Source organism: Passer domesticus, chromosome W, assembly GCF_036417665.1.
Source record: "Passer domesticus isolate bPasDom1 chromosome W, bPasDom1.hap1, whole genome shotgun sequence".
NCBI classification, from domain to species: Eukaryota; Metazoa; Chordata; class Aves; order Passeriformes; family Passeridae; genus Passer; species Passer domesticus.
The window spans coordinates 29,815,409-29,839,924 of record NC_087511.1 but is presented as its reverse complement, the minus strand read 5'-3'; positions in this window follow the sequence as shown (position 1 = coordinate 29,839,924).

Here is a 24,516-nt window from a genome sequence, read left to right as displayed (position 1 = left end):
CAAAAGTCACCAGGCCAGGTTCCTGATGTCAGTTTGCAGGAGGCACTTGGCACTGTCAAACCAGCCACAGTTGCTTGAGGGGGCACCTTGCATCTGGGCGGCATCCTGATCCGTGCGGAATTTCAACAGGCAGCCGGCCACTCCGTGCCACCGGGCCCCGGCTACGAACCACGGACTTTCCCCAGAGAAACAAAAGTCACCAGGCCAGGTTCCTGATGTCAGTTTGCAGGAGGCACTTGGCTCTGTCAAACCAGTCACAGTTGCCTGTGCAGGCTCCTTGCATCTGGGCGGCATCCTGATCCGTGCGGAATTTCAGCAGGCAGCCGGCCACTCCGGGCCACCGGGCCCTGGCTAGGAACCATGGCCTTTCGCCCGAGAAACAAAAGTCACCAGGCCAGGTTCCTGATGTCAGTTTGCAGGAGGCACTTGGCACTGTCAAACCAGCCACAGTTGCTTGAGGGGGCACCTTTCATCTGGGCGGTATCCTGATCCGTGCGGAATCTCAGCAGGCAGCCTACCTCTCCAGGCCACCGGGCCCTGGATATGAACCATGGCCTTTCGCCAGAGAAACAAAAGTCACCAGGCCAGGTTCCTGATGTCAGTTTGCAGGAGGCACTTGGCACTGTCAAACCAGCCACAGTTGCTTGAGGGGGCACCTTGCATCTGGGCGGCATCCTGATCCGTGCGGAATTTCAGCAGGCAGCCGGCCACTCCGTGCCACCGGGCCCCGGCTACGAACCACGGACTTTCCCCAGAGAAACAAAAGTCACCAGGCCAGGTTCCTGATGTCAGTTTGCAGGAGGCACTTGGCTCTGTCAAACCAGTCACAGTTGCCTGTGCAGGCTCCTTGCATCTGGGCGGCATCCTCATCCGTGCGGAATTTCAGCAGGCAGCCGTCCACTCCTGGCCACTGGGCCCTGGCTAAGAACCATGGCCTTTCCCCAGAGAAACAAAAGTCACCAGGCCAGGTTCCTGATGTCAGTTTGCAGGAGGCACTTGGCACTGTCAAACCAGCCACAGTTGCTTGAGGGGGCACCTTTCATCGGGGCGGCATCCTGATCCGTGCGGAATTTCAGCAGGCAGCCGGCCACTCTGGGCCACAGCGCCCTGGCTATGAACCATGGCCTTTCGCCAGAGAAACAAAAGTCAACAGGCCAGGTTCCTGATGTCAGTTTGCAGGAGGCACTTGGCACGGTCAAACCAGCCACAGTTGCCTGTGGGGGCACCTTGCGTCTCGGAGGTATCCTGATCTGTGCGGAATTTCAGCAGGCAGCCAGCCATTCCAGGCCAACGGGCCCTGGAGAAGAGCGATGGCCTGTCCCCCGAGAAACAAAAGTCAGCAGGCCAGGTTCCTGATGTCAGTTTGCAGGAGGCACTTGGCACTGTCAAACCAGCCACAGTTGCCTGTGGGGGCACATTTCATCGGGGCGGCATCCTGATCGGAGCGAAATTTCAGCAGGCAGCCGGCCACTCTGGGCCACCGGGCCCTGGCTATGAACCATGGCCTTTCCCCAGAGAAGCAGAAGTCACCCGGACAGGTTCCTGATGTCAGATTGCAGGAGGCACATGGCACTGTCAAACCAGCCACAGTTGCCTGTGGGGGCACCATGCATTGGGCCGGCATCCTGATCCGTGCGGAATTTCCGCAGGCAGCCGTCCTCTCCGGGCCACCGGGCCCTGGCTATGAACCATGGCTTTTCGCCAGAGAAACAAAAGTCACCAGGCCAGGTTCCTGATGTCAGTTTGCAGGAGGCACTTTGCGCTGTCAAACCAACCACACTTGCTTGAGGGGGCACCTTGCATCTGGGCGGCATCCTGATCTGTGCGGAATTTCAGCAGGCAGCCGGCCACTCCGTGCCACCGGGCCCCGGCTATGAACCACGGACATTCCCCAGAGAAACAAAAGTCACCAGGCCAGGTTCCTGATGTCAGTTTGCAGGAGGCACTTGGCACTGTCAAACCAGCCACAGTTGCTTGAGGGGGCACCTTTCATCTGGGCGGTATCCTGATCCGTGCAGAATTTCGGCAGGCAGCCGGCCACTCAGAGCCACCGGGCCCTGGCTATGAACCATGGCCTTTCGCCCGAGAAAAAAATGTCACGAGGCCCGGTTCCTGATGTCAGTTTGCAGGAGGCACTTGGCACTGTCAAACCAGCCACAGTTGCCTGTGGGGACACCTTGCATCTGGGCGGCATCCTGATCCGTGCGGAATTTCAGCAGGCAGCCGGCCTCTCCGGGCCACCGGGCCCTGGATATGAACCATGGCCTTTCCCCAGAGAAACAAAAGTCACCAGGCCAGGTTCCTGATGTCAGTTTGCAGGAGGCACTTGGCACTGTCAAACCAGCCACAGTTGCCTGTGGGGGCACCATGCATTGGGCCGGCATCCTCATCCGTGCGGAATTTCAGCAGGCAGCCGGCCACTCCGGGCCACCGCGCCCTGCTACAAAAAACAATGGTCTTTCCCCTGAGAAATAAAAGTCACCAGGCCAGGCTCCTGATGTCAGTTTGCAGGAGGCACATTGCACTGTCAAACCAGCCACAGTTGCTTGAGGGGGCACCTTTCATCGGGGCGGCATCCTGATCTGTGCGGAATTTCCACAGGCAGCCGGCCTCTCCGGGCCAGCGGGCCCTGGCTATGAACCATGGCCTTTCGCCCGAGAATCAAAAGTCACCAGGCCAGGTTCCTGATGTCAGTTTGCAGGAGGCACTTGGCACTGTCAAACCAGCCACAGTTGCTTGAGGGGGCACCTTTCATCGGGGCGGTATCCTGATCCGTGCGGAATTTGAGCAGGCAGCCGGCCTCTCCGGGCCACCGGGCCCTGGCTATGAACCATGGCCTTTCGCCCGAGAAACAAAAGTCACCAGGCCACGTTCCTGATGTCAGTTTGCAGGAGGCACTTTGCGCTGTCAAACCAACCACATTTGCTTGAGGGGGCACCTTGCATCTGGGCGGCATCCTGATCCGTGCGGAATTTCAGCCGGCAGCCGGCCACTCCGCGCCACCGGGCCCCGGCTATGAACCACAGCCTTTCCCCAGAGAAACAAAAGTCGACAGGCCAGGTTCCTGATGTCAGTTTGCAGGAGGCACTTGGCACGGTCAAACCAGCCACAGTTGCCTGTGGGGGCACCTTGCGTCTCGGAGGTATCCTGATCTGTGCGGAATTTCAGCAGGCAGCCAGCCACTCCGGGCCAACGGGCCCTGGAGAAGAGCGATGGCCTGTCCCCCGAGAAACAAAAGTCAGCAGGCCAGGTTCCTGGTGTCAGTTTGCAGGAGGCACTTGGCACTGTCACACCAGCCACAGTTGCCTGTGGGGGCACCTTACATCTGGGAGGTATCCTGATCCATGCGGAATTTGAGCAGGCAGCCGGCCTCTCCGGGCCCCCGGGCCCTGGATATGAACCATGGCCTTTCCCCAGAGAAACAAAAGTCACCAGGCCAGGTTCCTAATGTCAGTTTGCAGGAGGCACTTGGCACTGTCAAACCAGCCACAGTTGCTTGAGGGGGCACCTTTCATCTGGGCGGTATCCTGATCCGTGCGGAATCTCAGCACGCAGCCTGCCTCTCCAGGCCACCGGGCCCTGGATATGAACCATGGCCTTTCGCCAGAGAAACAAAAGTCACCAGGCCAGGTTCCTGATGTCAGTTTGCAGGAGGCACTTGGCACTGTCAAACCAGCCACAGTTGCTTGAGGGGGCACCTTGCATCTGGGCGGCATCCTGATCCGTGCGGAATTTCAACAGGCAGCCGGCCTCTCCGTGCCACCGGGCCCCGGCTACGAACCACGGACTTTCCCCAGAGAAACAAAAGTCACCAGGCCAGGTTCCTGATGTCAGTTTGCAGGAGGCACTTGGCTCTGTCAAACCAGTCACAGTTGCCTGTGCAGGCTCCTTGCATCTGGGCGGCATCCTGATCCGTGCGGAATTTCAGCAGGCAGCCGGCCACTCCGGGCCACCGCGCCCTGCTACAAAAAACAATGGTCTTTCCCCTGAGAAACAAAAGTCACCAGGCCAGGCTCCTGATGTCAGTTTGCAGGAGGCACATTGCACTGTCAAACCAGCCACAGTTGCTTGAGGGGGCACCTTTCATCGGGGCGGCATCCTGATCTGTGCGGAATTTCCGCAGGCAGCCGGCCTCTCCGGGCCAGCGGGCCCTGGCTATGAACCATGGCCTTTCGCCCGAGAATCAAAAGTCACCAGGCCAGGTTCCTGATGTCAGTTTGCAGGAGGCACTTGGCACTGTCAAACCAGCCACAGTTGCCTGTAGGGGCACCATGTATTGGGCCGGCATCCTGATCCGTGCGGAATTTGAGCAGGCAGCCGGCCTCTCAGGGCCACCGGGCCCTGGCTATGAACCATGGCCTTTCGCCAGAGAAACAAAAGTCACCAGGCCAGGTTCCTGATGTCAGTTTGCAGGAGGCACATGGCACTGTCACACCAGCCACAGTTGCCTGGGGGGGCACCTTACATCTGGGAGGTATCCTGATCCGTGCGGAATTTGAGCAGGCAGCCGGCCTCTCCGGGCCCCCGGGCCCTGGATATGAACCATGGCCTTTCCCCAGAGAAACAAAAGTCACCAGGCCAGGTTCCTAATGTCAGTTTGCAGGAGGCACTTGGCACTGTCAAACCAGCCACAGTTGCTTGAGGGGGCACCTTTCATCTGGGCGGTATCCTGATCCGTGCGGAATCTCAGCAGGCAGCCTACCTCTCCAGGCCACCGGGCCCTGGATATGAACCATGGCCTTTCGCCAGAGAAACAAAAGTCACCAGGCCAGGTTCCTGATGTCAGTTTGCAGGAGGCACTTGGCACTGTCAAACCAGCCACAGTTGCTTGAGGGGGCACCTTGCATCTGGGCGGCATCCTGATCCGTGCGGAATTTCAACAGGCAGCCGGCCACTCCGTGCCACCGGGCCCCGGCTACGAACCACGGACTTTCCCCAGAGAAACAAAAGTCACCAGGCCAGGTTCCTGATGTCAGTTTGCAGGAGGCACTTGGCTCTGTCAAACCAGTCACAGTTGCCTGTGCAGGCTCCTTGCATCTGGGCGGCATCCTCATCCGTGCGGAATTTCAGCAGGCAGCCGTCCACCCCTGGCCACTGGGCCCTGGCTAAGAACCATGGCCTTTCCCCAGAGAAACAAAAGTCACCAGGCCAGGTTCCTGATGTCAGTTTGCAGGAGGCACTTGGCACTGTCAAACCAGCCACAGTTGCTTGAGGGGGCACCTTTCATCGGGGCGGCATCCTGATCCGTGCGGAATTTCAGCAGGCAGCCGGCCACTCTGGGCCACAGCGCCCTGGCTATGAACCATGGCCTTTCGCCAGAGAAACAAAAGTCAACAGGCCAGGTTCCTGATGTCAGTTTGCAGGAGGCACATGGCACTGTCAAACCAGCCACAGTTGCTGGAGGGGGCACCTTTCATCGGGGCGGCATCCTGATCTGTGCGGAATTTCCGCAGGCAGCCGGCCTCTCCGGGCCACCGGGCCCTGGATATGAACCATGGCCTTTCGCCAGAGAAACAAAAGTCACCAGACCAGGTTCCTGATGTCAGTTTGCAGGAGGCACTTTGCGCTGTCAAACCAACCACATTTGCTTGAGGGGGCACCTTGCATCTGGGCGGCATCCTGATCCGTGCGGAATTTCAGCCGGCAGCCGGCCACTCCGCGCCACCGGGCCCCGGCTATGAACCACAGCCTTTCCCCAGAGAAACAAAAGTCGACAGGCCAGGTTCCTGATGTCAGTTTGCAGGAGGCACTTGGCACGGTCAAACCAGCCACAGTTGCCTGTGGGGGCACCTTGCGTCTCGGAGGTATCCTGATCTGTGCGGAATTTCAGCAGGCAGCCAGCCACTCCGGGCCAACGGGCCCTGGAGAAGAGCGATGGCCTGTCCCCCGAGAAACAAAAGTCAGCAGGCCAGGTTCCTGATGTCAGTTTGCAGGAGGCACTTGGCACTGTCACACCAGCCACAGTTGCCTGTGGGGGCACCTTACATCTGGGAGGTATCCTGATCCATGCGGAATTTGAGCAGGCAGCCGGCCTCTCCGGGCCCCCGGGCCCTGGATAAGAACCATGGCCTTTCCCCAGAGAAACAAAAGTCACCAGGCCAGGTTCCTAATGTCAGTTTGCAGGAGGCACTTGGCACTGTCAAACCAGCCACAGTTGCTTGAGGGGGCACCTTTCATCTGGGCGGTATCCTGATCCGTGCGGAATCTCAGCACGCAGCCTGCCTCTCCAGGCCACCGGGCCCTGGATATGAACCATGGCCTTTCGCCAGAGAAACAAAAGTCACCAGGCCAGGTTCCTGATGTCAGTTTGCAGGAGGCACTTGGCACTGTCAAACCAGCCACAGTTGCTTGAGGGGGCACCTTGCATCTGGGCGGCATCCTGATCCGTGCGGAATTTCAACAGGCAGCCGGCCACTCCGTGCCACCGGGCCCCGGCTACGAACCACGGACTTTCCCCAGAGAAACAAAAGTCACCAGGCCAGGTTCCTGATGTCAGTTTGCAGGAGGCACTTGGCTCTGTCAAACCAGTCACAGTTGCCTGTGCAGGCTCCTTGCATCTGGGCGGCATCCTGATCCGTGCGGAATTTCAGCAGGCAGCCGGCCACTCCGGGCCACCGGGCCCTGGCTAGGAACCATGGCCTTTCGCCCGAGAAACAAAAGTCACCAGGCCAGGTTCCTGATGTCAGTTTGCAGGAGGCACTTGGCACTGTCAAACCAGCCACAGTTGCTTGAGGGGGCACATTTCATCGGGGCGGTATCCTGATCCGTGCGGAATTTTAACAGGCAGCCGGCCTCTCCGGGCCACCGGGCCCTGGATATGAACCATGGCCTTTCCCCAGAGAAACAAAAGTCACCAGGCCAGGTTCCTGATGTCAGTTTGCAGGAGGCACTTTGCGCTGTCAAACCAACCACACTTGCTTGAGGGGCACCTTGCATCTGGGCGGCATCCTGATCCGTGCGGAATTTCAACAGGCAGCCGACCACTCTGTGCCACCGGGCCCCGGCTATGAACCACGGACTTTCCCCAGAGAAACAAAAGTCACCAGGCCAGGTTCCTGATGTCAGTTTGCAGGAGGCACTTGGCTCTGTCAAACCAGTCACAGTTGCCTGTGCAGGCTCCTTGCATCTGGGCGGCATCCTCATCCGTGCGGAATTTCAGCAGGCAGCCGGCCACTCCGGGCCACCGCGCCCTGCTACAAAAAACAATGGTCTTTCCCCTGAGAAACAAAAGTGACCAGGCCAGGCTCCTGATGTCAGTTTGCAGGAGGCACATTGCACTGTCAAACCAGCCACAGTTGCTTGAGGGGGCACCTTTCATCGGGGCGGCATCCTGATCTGTGCGGAATTTCCGCAGGCAGCCGGCCTCTCCGGGCCAGCGGGCCCTGGCTATGAACCATGGCCTTTCGCCCGAGAATCAAAAGTCACCAGGCCAGGTTCCTGATGTCAGTTTGCAGGAGGCACTTGGCACTGTCAAACCAGCCACAGTTGTCTGTAGGGGCACCATGTATTGGGCCGGCATCCTGATCCGTGCGGAATTTGAGCAGGCAGCCGGCCTCTCAGGGCCACCGGGCCCTGGCTATGAACCATGGCCTTTCGCCAGAGAAACAAAAGTCACCAGGCCAGGTTCCTGATGTCAGTTTGCAGGAGGCACATGGCACTGTCACACCAGCCACAGTTGCCTGGGGGGGCACCTTACATCTGGGAGGTATCCTGATCCGTGCGGAATTTGAGCAGGCAGCCGGCCTCTCCGGGCCCCCGGGCCCTGGATATGAACCATGGCCTTTCCCCAGAGAAACAAAAGTCACCAGGCCAGGTTCCTAATGTCAGTTTGCAGGAGGCACTTGGCACTGTCAAACCAGCCACAGTTGCTTGAGGGGGCACCTTTCATCTGGGCGGTATCCTGATCCGTGCGGAATCTCAGCAGGCAGCCTACCTCTCCAGGCCACCGGGCCCTGGATATGAACCATGGCCTTTCGCCAGAGAAACAAAAGTCACCAGGCCAGGTTCCTGATGTCAGTTTGCAGGAGGCACTTGGCACTGTCAAACCAGCCACAGTTGCTTGAGGGGGCACCTTGCATCTGGGCGGCATCCTGATCCGTGCGGAATTTCAACAGGCAGCCGGCCACTCCGTGCCACCGGGCCCCGGCTACAAACCACGGACTTTCCCCAGAGAAACAAAAGTCACCAGGCCAGGTTCCTGATGTCAGTTTGCAGGAGGCACTTGGCTCTGTCAAACCAGTCACAGTTGCCTGTGCAGGCTCCTTGCATCTGGGCGGCATCCTCATCCGTGCGGAATTTCAGCAGGCAGCCGTCCACTCCTGGCCACTGGGCCCTGGCTAAGAACCATGGCCTTTCCCCAGAGAAACAAAAGTCACCAGGCCAGGTTCCTGATGTCAGTTTGCAGGAGGCACTTGGCACTGTCAAACCAGCCACAGTTGCTTGAGGGGGCACCTTTCATCGGGGCGGCATCCTGATCCGTGCGGAATTTCAGCAGGCAGCCGGCCACTCTGGGCCACAGCGCCCTGGCTATGAACCATGGCCTTTCGCCAGAGAAACAAAAGTCAACAGGCCAGGTTCCTGATGTCAGTTTGCAGGAGGCACATGGCACTGTCAAACCAGCCACAGTTGCTGGAGGGGGCACCTTTCATCGGGGCGGCATCCTGATCTGTGCGGAATTTCCGCAGGCAGCCGGCCTCTCCGGGCCACCGGGCCCTGGATATGAACCATGGCCTTTCGCCAGCGAAACAAAAGTCAGCAGGCCAGGTTCCTGATGTCAGTTTGCAGGAGGCACTTGGCACTGTCACACCAGCCACAGTTGCCTGTGGGGGCACTTTTCATCGGGGCGGCATCCTGATCGGAGCGAAATTTCAGCAGGCAGCCGGCCACTCTGGGCCACCGGGCCCTGGCTATGAACCATGGCCTTTCCCCAGAGAAGCAGAAGTCACCCGGACAGGTTCCTGATGTCAGATTGCAGGAGGCACATGGCACTGTCAAACCAGCCACAGTTGCCTGTGGGGGCACCATGCATTGGGCCGGCATCCTGATCCGTGCGGAATTTCCGCAGGCAGCCGTCCTCTCCGGGCCACCGGGCCCTGGCTATGAACCATGGCTTTTCGCCAGAGAAACAAAAGTCACCAGGCCAGGTTCCTGATGTCAGTTTGCAGGAGGCACTTTGCGCTGTCAAACCAACCACACTTGCTTGAGGGGGCACCTCGCATCTGGGCGGCATCCTGATCTGTGCGGAATTTCAGCAGGCAGCCGGCCACTCCGTGCCACCGGGCCCCGGCTATGAACCACGGACATTCCCCAGAGAAACAAAAGTCACCAGGCCAGGTTCCTGATGTCAGTTTGCAGGAGGCACTTGGCACTGTCAAACCAGCCACAGTTGCTTGAGGGGGCACCTTTCATCTGGGCGGTATCCTGATCCGTGCAGAATTTCAGCAGGCAGCCGGCCACTCAGAGCCACCGGGCCCTGGCTATGAACCATGGCCTTTCGCCCGAGAAAAAAATGTCACGAGGCCCGGTTCCTGATGTCAGTTTGCAGGAGGCACTTGGCACTGTCAAACCAGCCACAGTTGCCTGTGGGGACACCTTGCATCTGGGCGGCATCCTGATCCGTGCGGAATTTCAGCAGGCAGCCGGCCTCTCCGGGCCACCGGGCCCTGGCTATGAACCATGGCCTTTCGCCAGAGAAACAAAAGTCACCAGGCCAGGTTCCTGATGTCAGTTTGCAGGAGGCACTTGGCACTGTCACACCAGCCACAGTTACCTGTGGGGGCACCTTACATCTGGGAGGTATCCTGATCCATGCGGAATTTGAGCAGGCAGCCGGCCTCTCCGGGCCACCGGGCCCTGGATATGAACCATGGCCTTTCCCCAGAGAAACAAAAGTCACCAGGCCAGGTTCCTAATGTCAGTTTGCAGGAGGCACTTGGCACTGTTAAAGCGGCCAGAGTTGCTTGAGGGAGCACCTTTCATCGGGGCGGTATCCTGATCCGTGTGGTATTTCAGCAGGCAGCCGGCCTCTCCGGGCCACCGGGCCCTGGCTATGAACCATGGCCTTTAGCCAGAGAAACAAAAGTCACCAGGCCAGGTTCCTGATGTCAGTTTGCAGGAGGCACTTGGCACTGTCAAACCAACCACACTTGCTTGAGGGGGCATCTTGCATCTGGGCGGCATCCTGATCCGTGCGGAATTTCAGCAGGCAGCCGGCCACTCCGGGACAACGGGCCCCGGCTATGTACTACGGCCTTTCCCCAGAGAAACAAATGTCACCAGGCCAGGTTCCTGATGTCAATTTGCAGGAGGCACTTGGCTCTGTCAAACCAGCCACAGTTGCTTGAGGGGGCACCTTTCGTCGGGGCGGCATCCTGATCCATGCGGAATTTCAGCAGGCAGCTGTCCACTCCGGGCCACCGGGCCCTGGCTAAGAACCATGGCCTTTAGCCAGAGAAAGAAAAGTCACCAGGCCAGGTTCCTGATGTCAGTTTGCAGGAGGCACTTGGCACTGTCAAACCAGCCACAGTTGCCTGTGGGGACACCTTGCATCTGGGCGGCATCCCGATCCGTGCGGAATTTCAGCAGGCAGCCGGCCTCTCCGTGCCACCGGGCCCCGGCTATGAACCACGGCCTTTCCCCAGAGAAACAAAAGTCAACAGGCCAGGTTCCTGATGTCAGTTTGCAGGAGGCACTTGGCACTGTCAAACCAGCCACAGTTGCTGGAGGGGGCACCTTTCATCGGGGCGGCATCCTGATCTGTGCGGAATTTCCGCAGGCGGCCGGCCTCTCCGGGCCACCGGGCCCTGGATATGAACCATGGCCTTTCCCCAGAGAAACAAAAGTCACCAGGCCAGGTTCCTGATGTCAGTTTGCAGGAGGCACTTTGCGCTGTCAAACCAACCACACTTGCTTGAGGGGGCACCTTGCATCTGGGCGGCATCCTGATCCGTGCGGAATTTCAGCAGGCAGCCGGCCTCTCCGTGCCACCGGGCCCCGGCTATGAACCACGGCCTTTCCCCAGAGAAACAAAAGTCGACAGGCAAGGTTCCTGATGTCAGTTTGCAGGAGGCACTTGGCACGGTCAAACCAGCCACAGTTGCCTGTGGGGGCACCTTGCGTCTCGGAGGTATCCTGATCTGTGCGGAATTTCAGCAGGCAGCCAGCCACTCCGGGCCAACGGGCCCTGGAGAAGAGCGATGGCCTGTCCCCCGAGAAACAAAAGTCAGCAGGCCAGGTTCCTGATGTCAGTTTGCAGGAGGCACTTGGCACTGTCACACCAGCCACAGTTGCCTGTGGGGGCAACTTACATCTGGGAGGTATCCTGATCCATGCGGAATTTCAGCAGGCAGCCGGCCTCTCCGGGCCACCGGGCCCTGGATATGAACCATGGCCTTTCGCCCGAGAATCAAAAGTCACCAGGCCAGGTTCCTAATGTCAGTTTGCAGGAGGCACTTGGCACTGTCAAACCAGCCACAGTTGCTTGAGGGGGCACCTTTCATCGGGGCGGCATCCTGATCGGAGCGAAATTTCAGCAGGCAGCCGGCCACTCTGGGCCACCGGGCCCTGGATATGAACCATGGCCTTTCGCCAGAGAAACAAAAGTCACCAGGCCAGGTTCCTGATGTCAGTTTGCAGGAGGCACTTGGCACTGTCAAACCAGCCACAGTTGCCTGTGGGGACACCTTGCATCTGGGCGGCATCCTGATCCGTGCGGAATTTCAGCAGGCAGCCGGCCTCTCCGGGCCACCGGGCCCTGGATATGAACCATGGCCTTTCCCCATAGAAACAAAAGTCACCAGGCCAGGTTCCTGATGTCAGTTTGCAGGAGGCACTTGGCACGGTCAAACCAGCCACAGTTGCTTGAGGGGGCACCTTTCATCGGGGCGGCATCCTGATCCGTGCGGAATTTTAACAGGCAGCCGGACTCTCCTGGCCACAGGGGCCTGTCTAAGTACTATGGCCTTTCCCCAGAGAAACAAAAGTCACCAGGCCAGGTTCCTGATGTCAGTTTGCAGGAGGCACTTGGCACTGTCCAATCAGCCACACTTGCTTGAGGGGGCACCTTGCATCTGGGCGGCATCCTGATCCGTGCGGAATCTCAGCACGCAGCCTGCCTCTCCAGGCCACCGGGCCCTGGATATGAACCATGGCCTTTCGCCAGAGAAACAAAAGTCAGCAGGCCAGGTTCCTGATGTCAGTTTGCAGGAGGCACTTGGCACTGTCACACCAGCCACAGTTACCTGTGGGGGTACCTTACATCTGGGAGGTATCCTGATCCATGCGGAATTTGAGCAGGCAGCCGGCCTCTCCGGGCCACCGGGCCCTGGCTATGAACCATGGCCTTTAGCCAGAGAAACAAAAGTCACCAGTCCACGTTCCTGATGTCAGTTTGCAGGAGGCACTTGGCACTGTCAAACCAGTCACAGTTGCTGGAGGGGGCACCTTTCATCGGGGCGGCATCCTGATCTGTGCGGAATTTCCGCAGGCAGCCGGCCTCTCCGGGCCACCGGGCCCTGGATATGAACCATGGCCATTCGCCAGAGAAACAAAAGTCACCAGGCCAGGTTCCTGATGTCAGTTTGCAGGAGGCACTTTGCGCTGTCAAACCAACCACACTTGCTTGAGGGGGCACCTTGCATCTGGGCGGCATCCTGATCCGTGCGGAATTTCAGCCGGCAGCCGGCCACTCCGTGCCACCGGGCCCTGTCTAAGTACGATGGCCTTTCCCCAGAGAAACAAAAGTCACCAGGCCAGGTTCCTGATGTCAGTTTGCAGGAGGCACTAGGCACTGTCAATTCAGCCACAGTTGCTTGAGGGGGCACCTTTCATCGGGGCGGTATCCTGATCCGTGCGGAATTTTAACAGGCAGCCGGCCTCTCCGGGCCACCGGGCCCTGTCTAAGTACGATGGCCTTTCCCCAGTGAAACAAAAGTCACCAGGCCAGGTTCCTGATGTCAGTTTGCAGGAGGCACTAGGCACTGTCAATTCAGCCACAGTTGCTTGAGGGGGCACCTTGCATCTGGGCGGCATCCTGATCCGTGCGGAATCTCAGCACGCAGCCTGCCTCTCCTGGCCACCGGGCCCTGGATATGAACCATGGCCTTTCGCCAGAGAAACAAAAGTCAGCAGGCCAGGTTCCTGATGTCAGTTTGCAGGAGGAACTTGGCGCTGTCAAACCAACCACACTTGCTTGAGGGGGCACCTTGCATCTGGGCGGCATCCTGATCCGTGCGGAATTTCAACAGGCAGCCAGCCACTCCGTGCCAACGGGCCCTGGAGAAGAGCGATGGCCTGTCCCCCGAGAAACAAAAGTCAGCAGGCCAGGTTCCTAATGTCAGTTTGCAGGAGGCACTCGGCACTGTCAAACCAGCCACAATTGCTTGAGGGGGCACCTTTCATCGGGGCGGCATCCTGATCCGTGCGGAATTTCAGCCGGCAGCCGGCCACTCCGTGCCACCGGGCCCCGGCTATGAACCACGGCCTTTCCCCAGAGAAACAAAAGTCACCAGGCCAGGTTCCTGATGTCAGTTTGCAGGAGGCACTTGGCACTGTCAAACCAGCCACAGTTGCCTGTGAGGGCACCTTGCATCTGGGAGGTATCCTGATCCGTGCGGAATTTCCGCAGGCAGCCGGCCTCTCCGGGCCGGCGGGCCCTGGCTATGAACCATGGCCTTTCGCCAGAGAAACAAAAGTCACCAGGCCAGGTTCCTGATGTCAGTTTGCAGGAGGCACTTTGCGCTGTCAAACCAACCACACTTGCTTGAGGGGGCACCTTGCATCTGGGCGGCATACTGATCCGTGCGGAATTTCAGCAGGCAGCCGGCCACTCCTTCCAACGGGCCCTGGCGAAGAAGGATGGCATTTCCCCAGCGAAACAAAAGTCACCAGGCCAGGTTCCTGATGTCAGTTTGCAGGAGGCACTTGGCTCTGTCAAACCAGTCACAGTTGCCTGTGGGGGCACCATGCATTGGGCCGGCATCCTGATCCGTGCGGAATTGGAGCAGGCAGCCCGTCTCTCCGGGCCACCGGGCCCTGGTTATGAACCATGGCCTTTCGCCAGAGAAACAAAAGTCAACAGGCCAGGTTCCTGATGTCAGTTTGCAGGAGGCACATGGCACTGTCAAACCAGCCACAGTTGCTTGAGGGGGCACCTTTCATCGGGGCGGCATCCTGATCCGTGCGGAATTTCCGCCGGCAGCCGGCCTCTCAGGGCCGGCGGGCCCTGGCTATGAACCATGGCCTTTCGCCCGAGAATCAAAAGTCACCAGGCCAGGTTCCTGATGTCAGTTTGCAGGAAGCACTTGGCACTGTCAAACCAGCCACAGGTCCTTGAGGGGGCAACTTGCATCTGGGCGGCATCCTGATCCGTGCGGAATTTCAGCAGGCAGCCAGCCACTCCGTGCCACCGGGCCCCAGCTATGAACCACGGCCTTTCCCCAGAGAAACAAAAGTCGACAGGCCAGGTTCCTGATGTCAGTTTGCAGGAGGCACTTGGCACTGTCAAAGCAGCCACAGTTGCTTGAGGGAGCACCTTTCATCGGGGCGGTATCTTGATCCGTGTGGTATTTCAGCAGGCAGCCGGCCACTCCGGGCCAACGGGCCCTGGACATGAACCATGACCTTTCGCCAGAGAAACAAAAGTCACGAGGCCCGTTTCCTGATGTCAGTTTGCAGTAGGCACTTGGCACGGTCAAACCAGCCACAGTTGCTTGAGGGGGCACCTTTCATTGGGGCGGCATCCTGATCGGAGCGAAATTTCAGCAGGCAGCCGGCCACTCTCGGCCACCGGGCCCTGGCTATGAACCATGGCCTTTCAACAGAGAAGCAGAAGTTGCCCGGACAGGTTCCTGATGTCAGTTTGCAGGAGGCACTTGGCACTGTCAAACCAGCCACAGTTGCTTGAGGGGGCACCTTGCATCTGGGCGGCATCCTGATCCGTGCGGAATTTCAGCAGGCAGCCGGCCTCTCCGGGCCACCGGGCCCTGGACATGAACCATGGCCTTTCGCCAGAGAAACAAAAGTCACCAGGCCAGGTTCCTGATGTCAGTTTGCAGGAGGCACTTGGCACTGTCAAACCAGCCACAGTTGCCTGTGGGGACGCCTTGCATCTGGGGGGCATCCTGATCCGTGCGGAATTTCAGCAGGCAGCCGGCCACTCCGTGCCACCGGGTCCCGGCTATGAACCACGGCCTTTCCCCAGAGAAACAAAAGTCACCAGGCCAGGTTCCTGATGTCAGTTTGCAGGAGGCACTCGGCACTGTCAAACCAGCCACAGTTGCTGGAGGGGGCACCTTTCATCGGGGCGGCATCCTGATCTGTGCGGAATTTCCGCAGGCAGCCGGCCTCTCCGGGCCACCGGGCCCTGGATATGAACCATGGACTTTCGCCAGAGAAACAAAAGTCACCAGGCCAGGTTCCTGATGTCAGTTTGCAGGAGGCACTTTGCGCTGACAAACCAACCACACTTGCTTGAGGGGGCACCTTGCATCTGGGCGGCATCCTGATCCGTGCGGAATTTCAGCCGGCAGCCGGCCACTCCGTGCCACCGGGCCCCGGCTATGAACCACGGCCTTTCCCCAGAGAAACAAAAGTCGACAGGCCAGGTTCCTGATGTCAGTTTGCAGGAGGCACTTGGCACGGTCAAACCAGCCACAGTCGCCTGTGGGGGCACCTTGCGTCTCGGAGGTATCCTGATCTGTGCGGAATTTCAGCAGTCAGCCAGCCACTCCGTGCCAACGGGCCCTGGAGAAGAGCGATGGCCTGTCCCCCGAGAAACAAAAGTCAGCAGGCCAGGTTCCTGATGTCAGTTTGCAGGAGGCACTTGGCACTGTCAAACCAGCCACAGTTGCTTGAGGGAGCACCTTTCATCGGGGCGGTATCCTGATCCGTGTGGTATTTCCGCAGGCAGCCGGCCACTCCGGGCCAACGGGCCCTGGACATGAACCATGACCTTTCGCCAGAGAAACAAAAGTCACGAGGCCCGTTTCCTGATGTCAGTTTGCAGTAGGCACTTGGCACGGCCAAACCAGCCACAGTTGCTTGAGGGGGCAACTTACATCTGGGAGGTATCCTGATCCATGCGGAATTTGAGCAGGCAGCCGGCCTCTCCCGGCCACCGGGCCCTGGATATGAACCATGGCCTTTCCCAAGAGAAACAAAAGTCACCAGGCCAGGTTCCTAATGTCAGTTTGCAGGAGGCACTCGGCACTGTCAAACCAGCCACAGTTGCTTGAGGGGGCACCTTTCATCGGGGCGGCATCCTGATCCGTGCGGAATTTCAGCAGGCAGCCGACCACTCCGGGCCAACGGGCCCTGGCTAAGAACCATGGCCTTTAGCCAGAGAAAGAAAAGTCACCAGGCCAGGTTCCTGATGTCAGTTTGCAGGAGGCACTTGGCACTGTCAAACCAGCCACAGTTGCCTGTGGGGACGCCTTGCGTCTCGGAGGTATCCTGATCTGTGCGGAATTTCAGCAGGCAGCCAGCCACTCCGGGCCAACGGGCCCTGGAGAAGAGCGATGGCCTGTCCCCTGAGAAACAAAAGTCAGCAGGCCAGGTTCCTGATGTCAGTTTGCAGGAGGCACTTGGCACTGTCAAAGCAGCCACAGTTGCTTGAGGGAGCACCTTTCATCGGGGCGGTATCCTGATCCGTGTGGTATTTCAGCAGGCAGCCGGCCACTCTCGGCCACCGGGCCCTGGCTATGAACCATGGCCTTTTGCCCGAGAATCAAAAGTCACCAGGCCAGGTTCCTGATATCAGTTTGCAGGAAGCACTTGGCACTGTCAAACCAGCCACAGTTGCCTGTGGGGGCACCTTGCATCTGGGCGGCATCCTGATCCGTGCGGAATTTCAGCAGGCAGCCGGCCACTCCGTGCCACCGGGCCCCGGCTATGAACCACGGCCTTTCCCCAGAGAAACAAAAGTCAACAGGCCAGGTTCCTGATGTCAGTTTGCAGGAGGCACTTGGCGCTGTCAAACCAACCACACTTGCTTGAGGGGGCACCTTGCATCTGGGCGGCATCCTGATCCGTGCGGAATTTGAGCAGGCAGCCGGCCACTCCGGGCCACCGGGCCCTGGCTATGAACCATGGCCTTTAGACAGAGAAAAAAAAGTCACCAGGCCAGGTTCCTGATGTCAGATTGCAGGAGGCACTTGGCACTGTCAAACCAGCCACACTTGCTTGAGGAGGCACCTTGCATCTGGGAAGTATCCTGATCCGTGCGGAATTTCAGCAGGCAGCCGGCCACTCCGGGCCACCACGCCCTGCTACAAAAAATAATGGTCTTTCCCCTGAGAAACAAAAGTCACCAGGCCAGGTTCCTGATGTCAGTTTGCAGGAGGCACTTGGCACGGTCAAACAAGCCACAGTTGCTTGAGGGAGCACCTTTCATCGGGGCGGTATCCTGACCCGTGCGGTATTTCAGCAGGCAGCCGGCCTCTCCGGGCCACCGGGCCCTGGCTATGAACCATGGCCTTTAGCCAGAGAAACAAAAGTCACCAGGCCAGGTTCCTGATGTCAGTTTGCAGGAGGCACTTGGCACTGTCAAACCAACCACACTTGCTTGAGGGGGCATCTTGCATCTGGGCGGCATCCTGATCCGTGCGGAATTTCAGCAGGCAGCCGGCCACTCCGGGCCAACGGGCCCTGGAGAAGAAGGATGGCATTTCCCCAGAGAAACAAAAGTCAACAGGCCAGGTTCCTGATGTCAGTTTGCAGGAGGCACTTGGCACTGTCAAACCAGCCACAGTTGCCTGTGGGGGAACCATGCATTGGGCCGGCATCCTGATCCGTGCGGAATTTGAGCAGGCGGCCGGCCTCTCCGGGCCGGCGGGCCCCGGCTATGAACCATGGCCTTTCGCCAGAGAAACAAAAGTCACCAGGCCAGGTTCCTGATGTCAGTTTGCAGGAGGCACTTTGCGCTGTCAAACCAACCACACTTGCTTGAGGGGGCACCTTGCATCTGGGCGGCATCCTGATCCGTGCGGAATTTCAACAGGCAGCCGGCCACTCCGTGCCACCACGCCCCGGCTATGAACCACGGACTTTCCCCAGAGAAACAAAAGTCACCAGGCCAGGTTCCTGATGTCAGTTTGCAGGAGGCACTTGGCACTGTCAAAGCAGCCACAGTTGCTTGAGGGGGCACTTTTCATCGGGGCGGTATCCTGATCCGTGCGGAATTTTAACAGGCAGCCGGCCTCTCCGGGCCAACGGGCCCTGGACATGAACCATGACCTTTCGCCAGAGAAACAAAAGTCACGAGGCCCGTTTCCTGATGTCAGTTTGCAGTAGGCACTTGGCACGGTCAAACCAGCCACAGTTGCTTGAGGGGGCAACTTACATCTGGGAGGTATCCTGATCCATGCGGAATTTGAGCAGGCAGCCGGCCTCTCCCGGCCACCGGGCCCTAGATATGAACCATGGCCTTTCCCAAGAGAAACAAAAGTCACCAGGCCAGGTTCCTAATGTCAGTTTGCAGGAGGCACTCGGCACTGTCAAACCAGCCACAGTTGCTTGAGGGGGCACCTTTCATCGGGGCGGCATCCTGATCCGTGCGGAATTTCAGCAGGCAGCCGACCACTCCGGGCCAACGGGCCCTGGCTAAGAACCATTGCCTTTAGCCAGAGAAAGAAAAGTCACCAGGCCAGGTTCCTGATGTCAGTTTGCAGGAGGCACTTGGCACTGTCAAACCAGCCACAGTTGCCTGTGGGGACGACTTGCGTCTCGGAGGTATCCTGATCTGTGCGGAATTTCAGCAGGCAGCCAGCCACTCCGGGCCAACGGGCCCTGGAGAAGAGCGATGGCCTGTCCCCTGAGAAACAAAAGTCAGCAGGCCAGGTTCCTGATGTCAGTTTGCAGGAGGCACTTGGCACTGTCAAAGCAGCCACAGTTGCTTGAGGGAGCACCTTTAATCGGGGCGGTATCCTGATCCGTGTGGTATTTCAGCAGGCAGCCGGCCACTCTCGGCCACCGGGCCCTGGCTATGAACCATGGCCTTTTGCCCGAGAATCAAAAGTCACCAGGCCAGGTTCCTGATATCAGTTTGCAGGAAGCACTTGGCACTGTCAAACCAGCCACAGTTGCCTGTGGGGGCACCTTGCATCTGGGCGGCATCCTGATCCGTGCGGAATTTCAGCAGGCAGCCGGCCACTCCGTGCCACCGGGCCCCGGCTATGAACCACGGCCTTTCCCCAGAGAAACAAAAGTCAACAGGCCAGGTTCCTGATGTCGGTTTGCAGGAGGCACTTGGCGCTGTCAAACCAACCACACTTGCTTGAGGGGGCACCTTGCATCTGGGCGGCATCCTGATCCGTGCGGAATTTGAGCAGGCAGCCGGCCACTCCGGGCCACCGGGCCCTGGCTATGAACCATGGCCTTTAGACAGAGAAAAAAAAGTCACCAGGCCAGGTTCCTGATGTCAGATTGCAGGAGGCACTTGGCACTGTCAAACCAGCCACACTTGCTTGAGGAGGCACCTTGCATCTGGGAAGTATCCTGATCCGTGCGGAATTTCAGCAGGCAGCCGGCCACTCCGGGCCACCACGCCCTGCTACAAAAAATAATGGTCTTTCCCCTGAGAAACAAAAGTCACCAGGCCAGGTTCCTGATGTCAGTTTGCAGGAGGCACTTGGCACGGTCAAACAAGCCACAGTTGCTTGAGGGAGCACCTTTCATCGGGGCGGTATCCTGACCCGTGCGGTATTTCAGCAGGCAGCCGGCCTCTCCGGGCCACCGGGCCCTGGCTATGAACCATGGCCTTTAGCCAGAGAAACAAAAGTCACCAGGCCAGGTTCCTGATGTCAGTTTGCAGGAGGCACTTGGCACTGTCAAACCAACCACACTTGCTAGAGGGGGCATCTTGCATCTGGGCGGCATCCTGATCCGTGCGGAATTTCAGCAGGCAGCCGGCCACTCCGGGCCAACGGGCCCTGGAGAAGAAGGATGGCATTTCCCCAGAGAAACAAAAGTCACCAGGCCAGGTTCCTGATGTCAGTTTGCAGGAGGCACTTGGCTCTGTCAAACCAGTCACAGTTGCCTGTGGGGGAACCATGCATTGGGCCGGCATCCTGATCCGTGCGGAATTTGAGCAGGCGGCCGGCCTCTCCGGGCCACCGGGCCCTGGCTATGAACCATGGCCTTTCGCCAGAGAAACAAAAGTCAACAGGCCAGGTTCCTGATGTCACTTTGCAGGAGGCACATGGCACTGTCAAAACAGCCACAGTTGCTTGAGGGGGCACCTTTCATCGGGGCGGCATCCTGATCCGTGCGGAATTTCCGCAGGCAGCCGGACTCTCCGGGCCGACAGGCCCTGGCTATGTACCATGGCCTTTCGCCAGAGAAACAAAAGTCACCAGGCCAGGTTCCTGATGTCAGTTTGCAGGAGGCACTTTGCGCTGTCAAACCAGCCACAGTTGCGTGAGGGGGCACCTTTCATCGGGGCGGCATCCTGATTCGTGCGGAATTTCCGCAGGCAGCCGGCCTCTCCAGGCCGGCAGGCCCTGGCTATGAACCATGGCCTTTCGCCCGAGAATCAAAAGTCACCAGGCCAGGTTCCTGATATCAGTTTGCAGGAGGCACTTTGCGCTGTCAAACCAGCCACAGTTGCCTGTGGGGGCACCTTGCATCTGGGCGGCATCCTGATCCGTGCGGAATTTCAGCAGGCAGCCGGCCACTCCGTGCCACCGGGTCCCGGCTATGAACCACGGCCTTTCCCCAGAGAAACAAAAGTCACCAGGCCAGGTTCCTGAGGTCAGTTTGCAGGAGGCACTTGGCGCTGTCAAACCAACCACACTTGCTTGAGGGGGCACCTTGCATCTGGGCGGCATCCTATCCGTGCGGAATTTCAGCAGGCAGCCGGCCACTCCGGGCCACCACGCCCTGCTACAAAAAACAATGGCCTGTCCCCTGAGAAACAAAAGTCACCAGGCCAGGTTCCTGATGTCAGTTTGCAGGAGGCACTTGGCACGGTCAAACCAGCCACAGTTGCTTGAGGGAGCACCTTTCATCGGGGCGGTATCCTGATCCGTGCGGTATTTCAGCAGGCAGCCGGCCTCTCCGGGCCACCAGGCCCTGGCTATGAACCATGGCCTTTAGCCAGAGAAACAAAAGTCACCAGGCCAGGTTCCTGATGTCAGTTTGCAGGAGGCACTTGGCACTGTCAAACCAACCACACTTGCTTGAGGGGGCATCTTGCATCTGGGCGGTATCCTGATCCGTGCGGAATTTCAGCAGGCAGCCGGCCATTCCGGGCCAACGGGCCCTGGAGAAGAAGGATGGCATTTCCCCAGAGAAACAAAAGTCACCAGGCCAGGTTCCTGATGTCAGTTTGCAGGAGGCACTTGGCTCTGTCAAACCAGTCACAGTTGCCTGTGGGGGCACCATGCATTGGGCCGGCATCCTGATCCGTGCGGAATTTGAGCAGGCAGCCGGCCACTCCGGGCCAACGGGCCCTGGACATGAACCATGGCCTTTCGCCAGAGAAACAAAAGTCACCAGGCCAGGTTCCTGATGTCAGTTTGCAGGAGGCACTTTGCGCTGTCAAACCAGCCACAGTTGCCTGTGGGGGCACCTTGCATCTGGGCGGCATCCTGATCCGTGCGGAATTTCAGCAGGCAGCCGGCCACTCCGGGCCAACGGGCCCTGGAGAAGAAGGATGGCATTTCCCCAGAGAAACAAAAGTCACCAGGCCAGGTTCCTGATGTCAGTTTGCAGGAGGCACTTGGCTCTGTCAAACCAGTCACAGTTGCCTGTGGGGGCACCATGCATTGGGCCGGCATCCTGATCCGTGCGGAATTTGAGCAGGCAGCCGGCCACTCCGGGCCAACGGGCCCTGGCTATGTACCATGGCCTTTCGCCAGAGAAACAAAAGTCACCAGGCCAGGTTCCTGATGTCAGTTTGCAGGAGGCACTTTGCGCTGTCAAACCAGCCACAGTTGCCTGTGGGGGCACCTTGCATCTGGGCGGCATCCTGATCCGTGCGGAATTTCAGCAGGCAGCCGGCCACTCCGTGCCACCGGGCCCCGGCTATGAACCACGGCCTTTCCCCAGAGAAACAAAAGTCAACAGGCCAGGTTCCTGATGTCAGTTTGCAGGAGGCACTTGGCGCTGTCAAACCAACCACACTTGCTTGAGGGGGCACCTTGCATCTGGGCGGCATCCTGATCCGTGCGGAATTTGAGCAGGCAGCCGGCCACTCCGGGCCAACGGGCCCTGGCTATGAACCATGGCCTTTAGACAGAGAAAAAAAAGTCACCAGGCCAGGTTCCTGATGTCAGATTGCAGGAGGCACTTGGCACTGTCAAACCAGCCACACTTGCTTGAGGAGGCACCTTGCATCTGGGAAGTATCCTGATCCGTGCGGAATTTCAGCAGGCAGCCGGCCACTCCGGGCCACCACGCCCTGCTACAAAAAATAATGGTCTTTCCCCTGAGAAACAAAAGTCACCAGGCCAGGTTCCTGATGTCAGTTTGCAGGAGGCACTTGGCACGGTCAAACAAGCCACAGTTGCTTGAGGGAGCACCTTTCATCGGGGCGGTATCCTGACCCGTGCGGTATTTCAGCAGGCAGCCGGCCTCTCCGGGCCACCGGGCCCTGGCTATGAACCATGGCCTTTAGCCAGAGAAACAAAAGTCACCAGGCCAGGTCCCTGATGTCAGTTTGCAGGAGGCACTTGGCACTGTCAAACCAACCACACTTGCTTGAGGGGGCATCTTGCATCTGGGCGGCATCCTGATCCGTGCGGAATTTCAGCAGGCAGCCGGCCACTCCGGGCCAACGGGCCCTGGAGAAGAAGGATGGCATTTCCCCAGAGAAACAAAAGTCACCAGGCCAGGTTCCTGATGTCAGTTTGCAGGAGGCACTTGGCTCTGTCAAACCAGTCACAGTTGCCTGTGGGGGCACCATGCATTGGGCCGGCATCCTGATCCGTGCGGAATTTGAGCAGGCAGCCGGCCACTCCGGGCCAACGGGCCCTGGCTATGTACCATGGCCTTTCGCCAGAGAAACAAAAGTCACCAGGCCAGGTTCCTGATGTCAGTTTGCAGGAGGCACTTTGCGCTGTCAAACCAGCCACAGTTGCCTGTGGGGGCACCTTGCATCTGGGCGGCATCCTGATCCGTGCGGAATTTCAGCAGGCAGCCGGCCACTCCGTGCCACCGGGCCCCGGCTATGAACCACGGCCTTTCCCCAGAGAAACAAAAGTCAACAGGCCAGGTTCCTGATGTCAGTTTGCAGGAGGCACTTGGCGCTGTCAAACCAACCACACTTGCTTGAGGGGGCACCTTGCATCTGGGCGGCATCCTGATCCGTGCGGAATTTGAGCAGGCAGCCGGCCACTCCGGGCCAACGGGCCCTGGCTATGAACCATGGCCTTTAGACAGAGAAAAAAAAGTCACCAGGCCAGGTTCCTGATGTCAGATTGCAGGAGGCACTTGGCACTGTCAAACCAGCCACACTTGCTTGAGGAGGCACCTTGCATCTGGGAAGTATCCTGATCCGTGCGGAATTTCAGCAGGCAGCCGGCCACTCCGGGCCACCACGCCCTGCTACAAAAAATAATGGTCTTTCCCCTGAGAAACAAAAGTCACCAGGCCAGGTTCCTGATGTCAGTTTGCAGGAGGCACTTGGCACGGTCAAACAAGCCACAGTTGCTTGAGGGAGCACCTTTCATCGGGGCGGTATCCTGACCCGTGCGGTATTTCAGCAGGCAGCCGGCCTCTCCGGGCCACCGGGCCCTGGCTATGAACCATGGCCTTTAGCCAGAGAAACAAAAGTCACCAGGCCAGGTCCCTGATGTCAGTTTGCAGGAGGCACTTGGCACTGTCAAACCAACCACACTTGCTTGAGGGGGCATCTTGCATCTGGGCGGCATCCTGATCCGTGCGGAATTTCAGCAGGCAGCCGGCCACTCCGGGCCAACGGGCCCTGGAGAAGAAGGATGGCATTTCCCCAGAGAAACAAAAGTCACCAGGCCAGGTTCCTGATGTCAGTTTGCAGGAGGCACTTGGCTCTGTCAAACCAGTCACAGTTGCCTGTGGGGGCACCATGCATTGGGCCGGCATCCTGATCCGTGCGGAATTTGAGCAGGCAGCCGGCCACTCCGGGCCAACGGGCCCTGGACATGAACCATGGCCTTTCGCCAGAGAAACAAAAGTCACCAGGCCAGGTTCCTGATGTCAGTTTGCAGGAGGCACTTTGCGCTGTCAAACCAGCCACAGTTGCCTGTGGGGGCACCTTGCATCTGGGCGGCATCCTGATCCGTGCGGAATTTCAGCAAGCAGCCGGCCACTCCGGTCCAACGGGCCCTGGAGAAGAAGGATGGCATTTCCCCAGAGAAACAAAAGTCACCAGGCCAGGTTCCTGATGTCAGTTTGCAGGAGGCACTTGGCTCTGTCAAACCAGTCACAGTTGCCTGTGGGGGCACCATGCATTGGGCCGGCATCCTGATCCGTGCGGAATTTCAGCAGGCAGCCGGCCACTCCGTGCCACCGGGCCCCGGCTATGAACCACGGCCTTTCCCC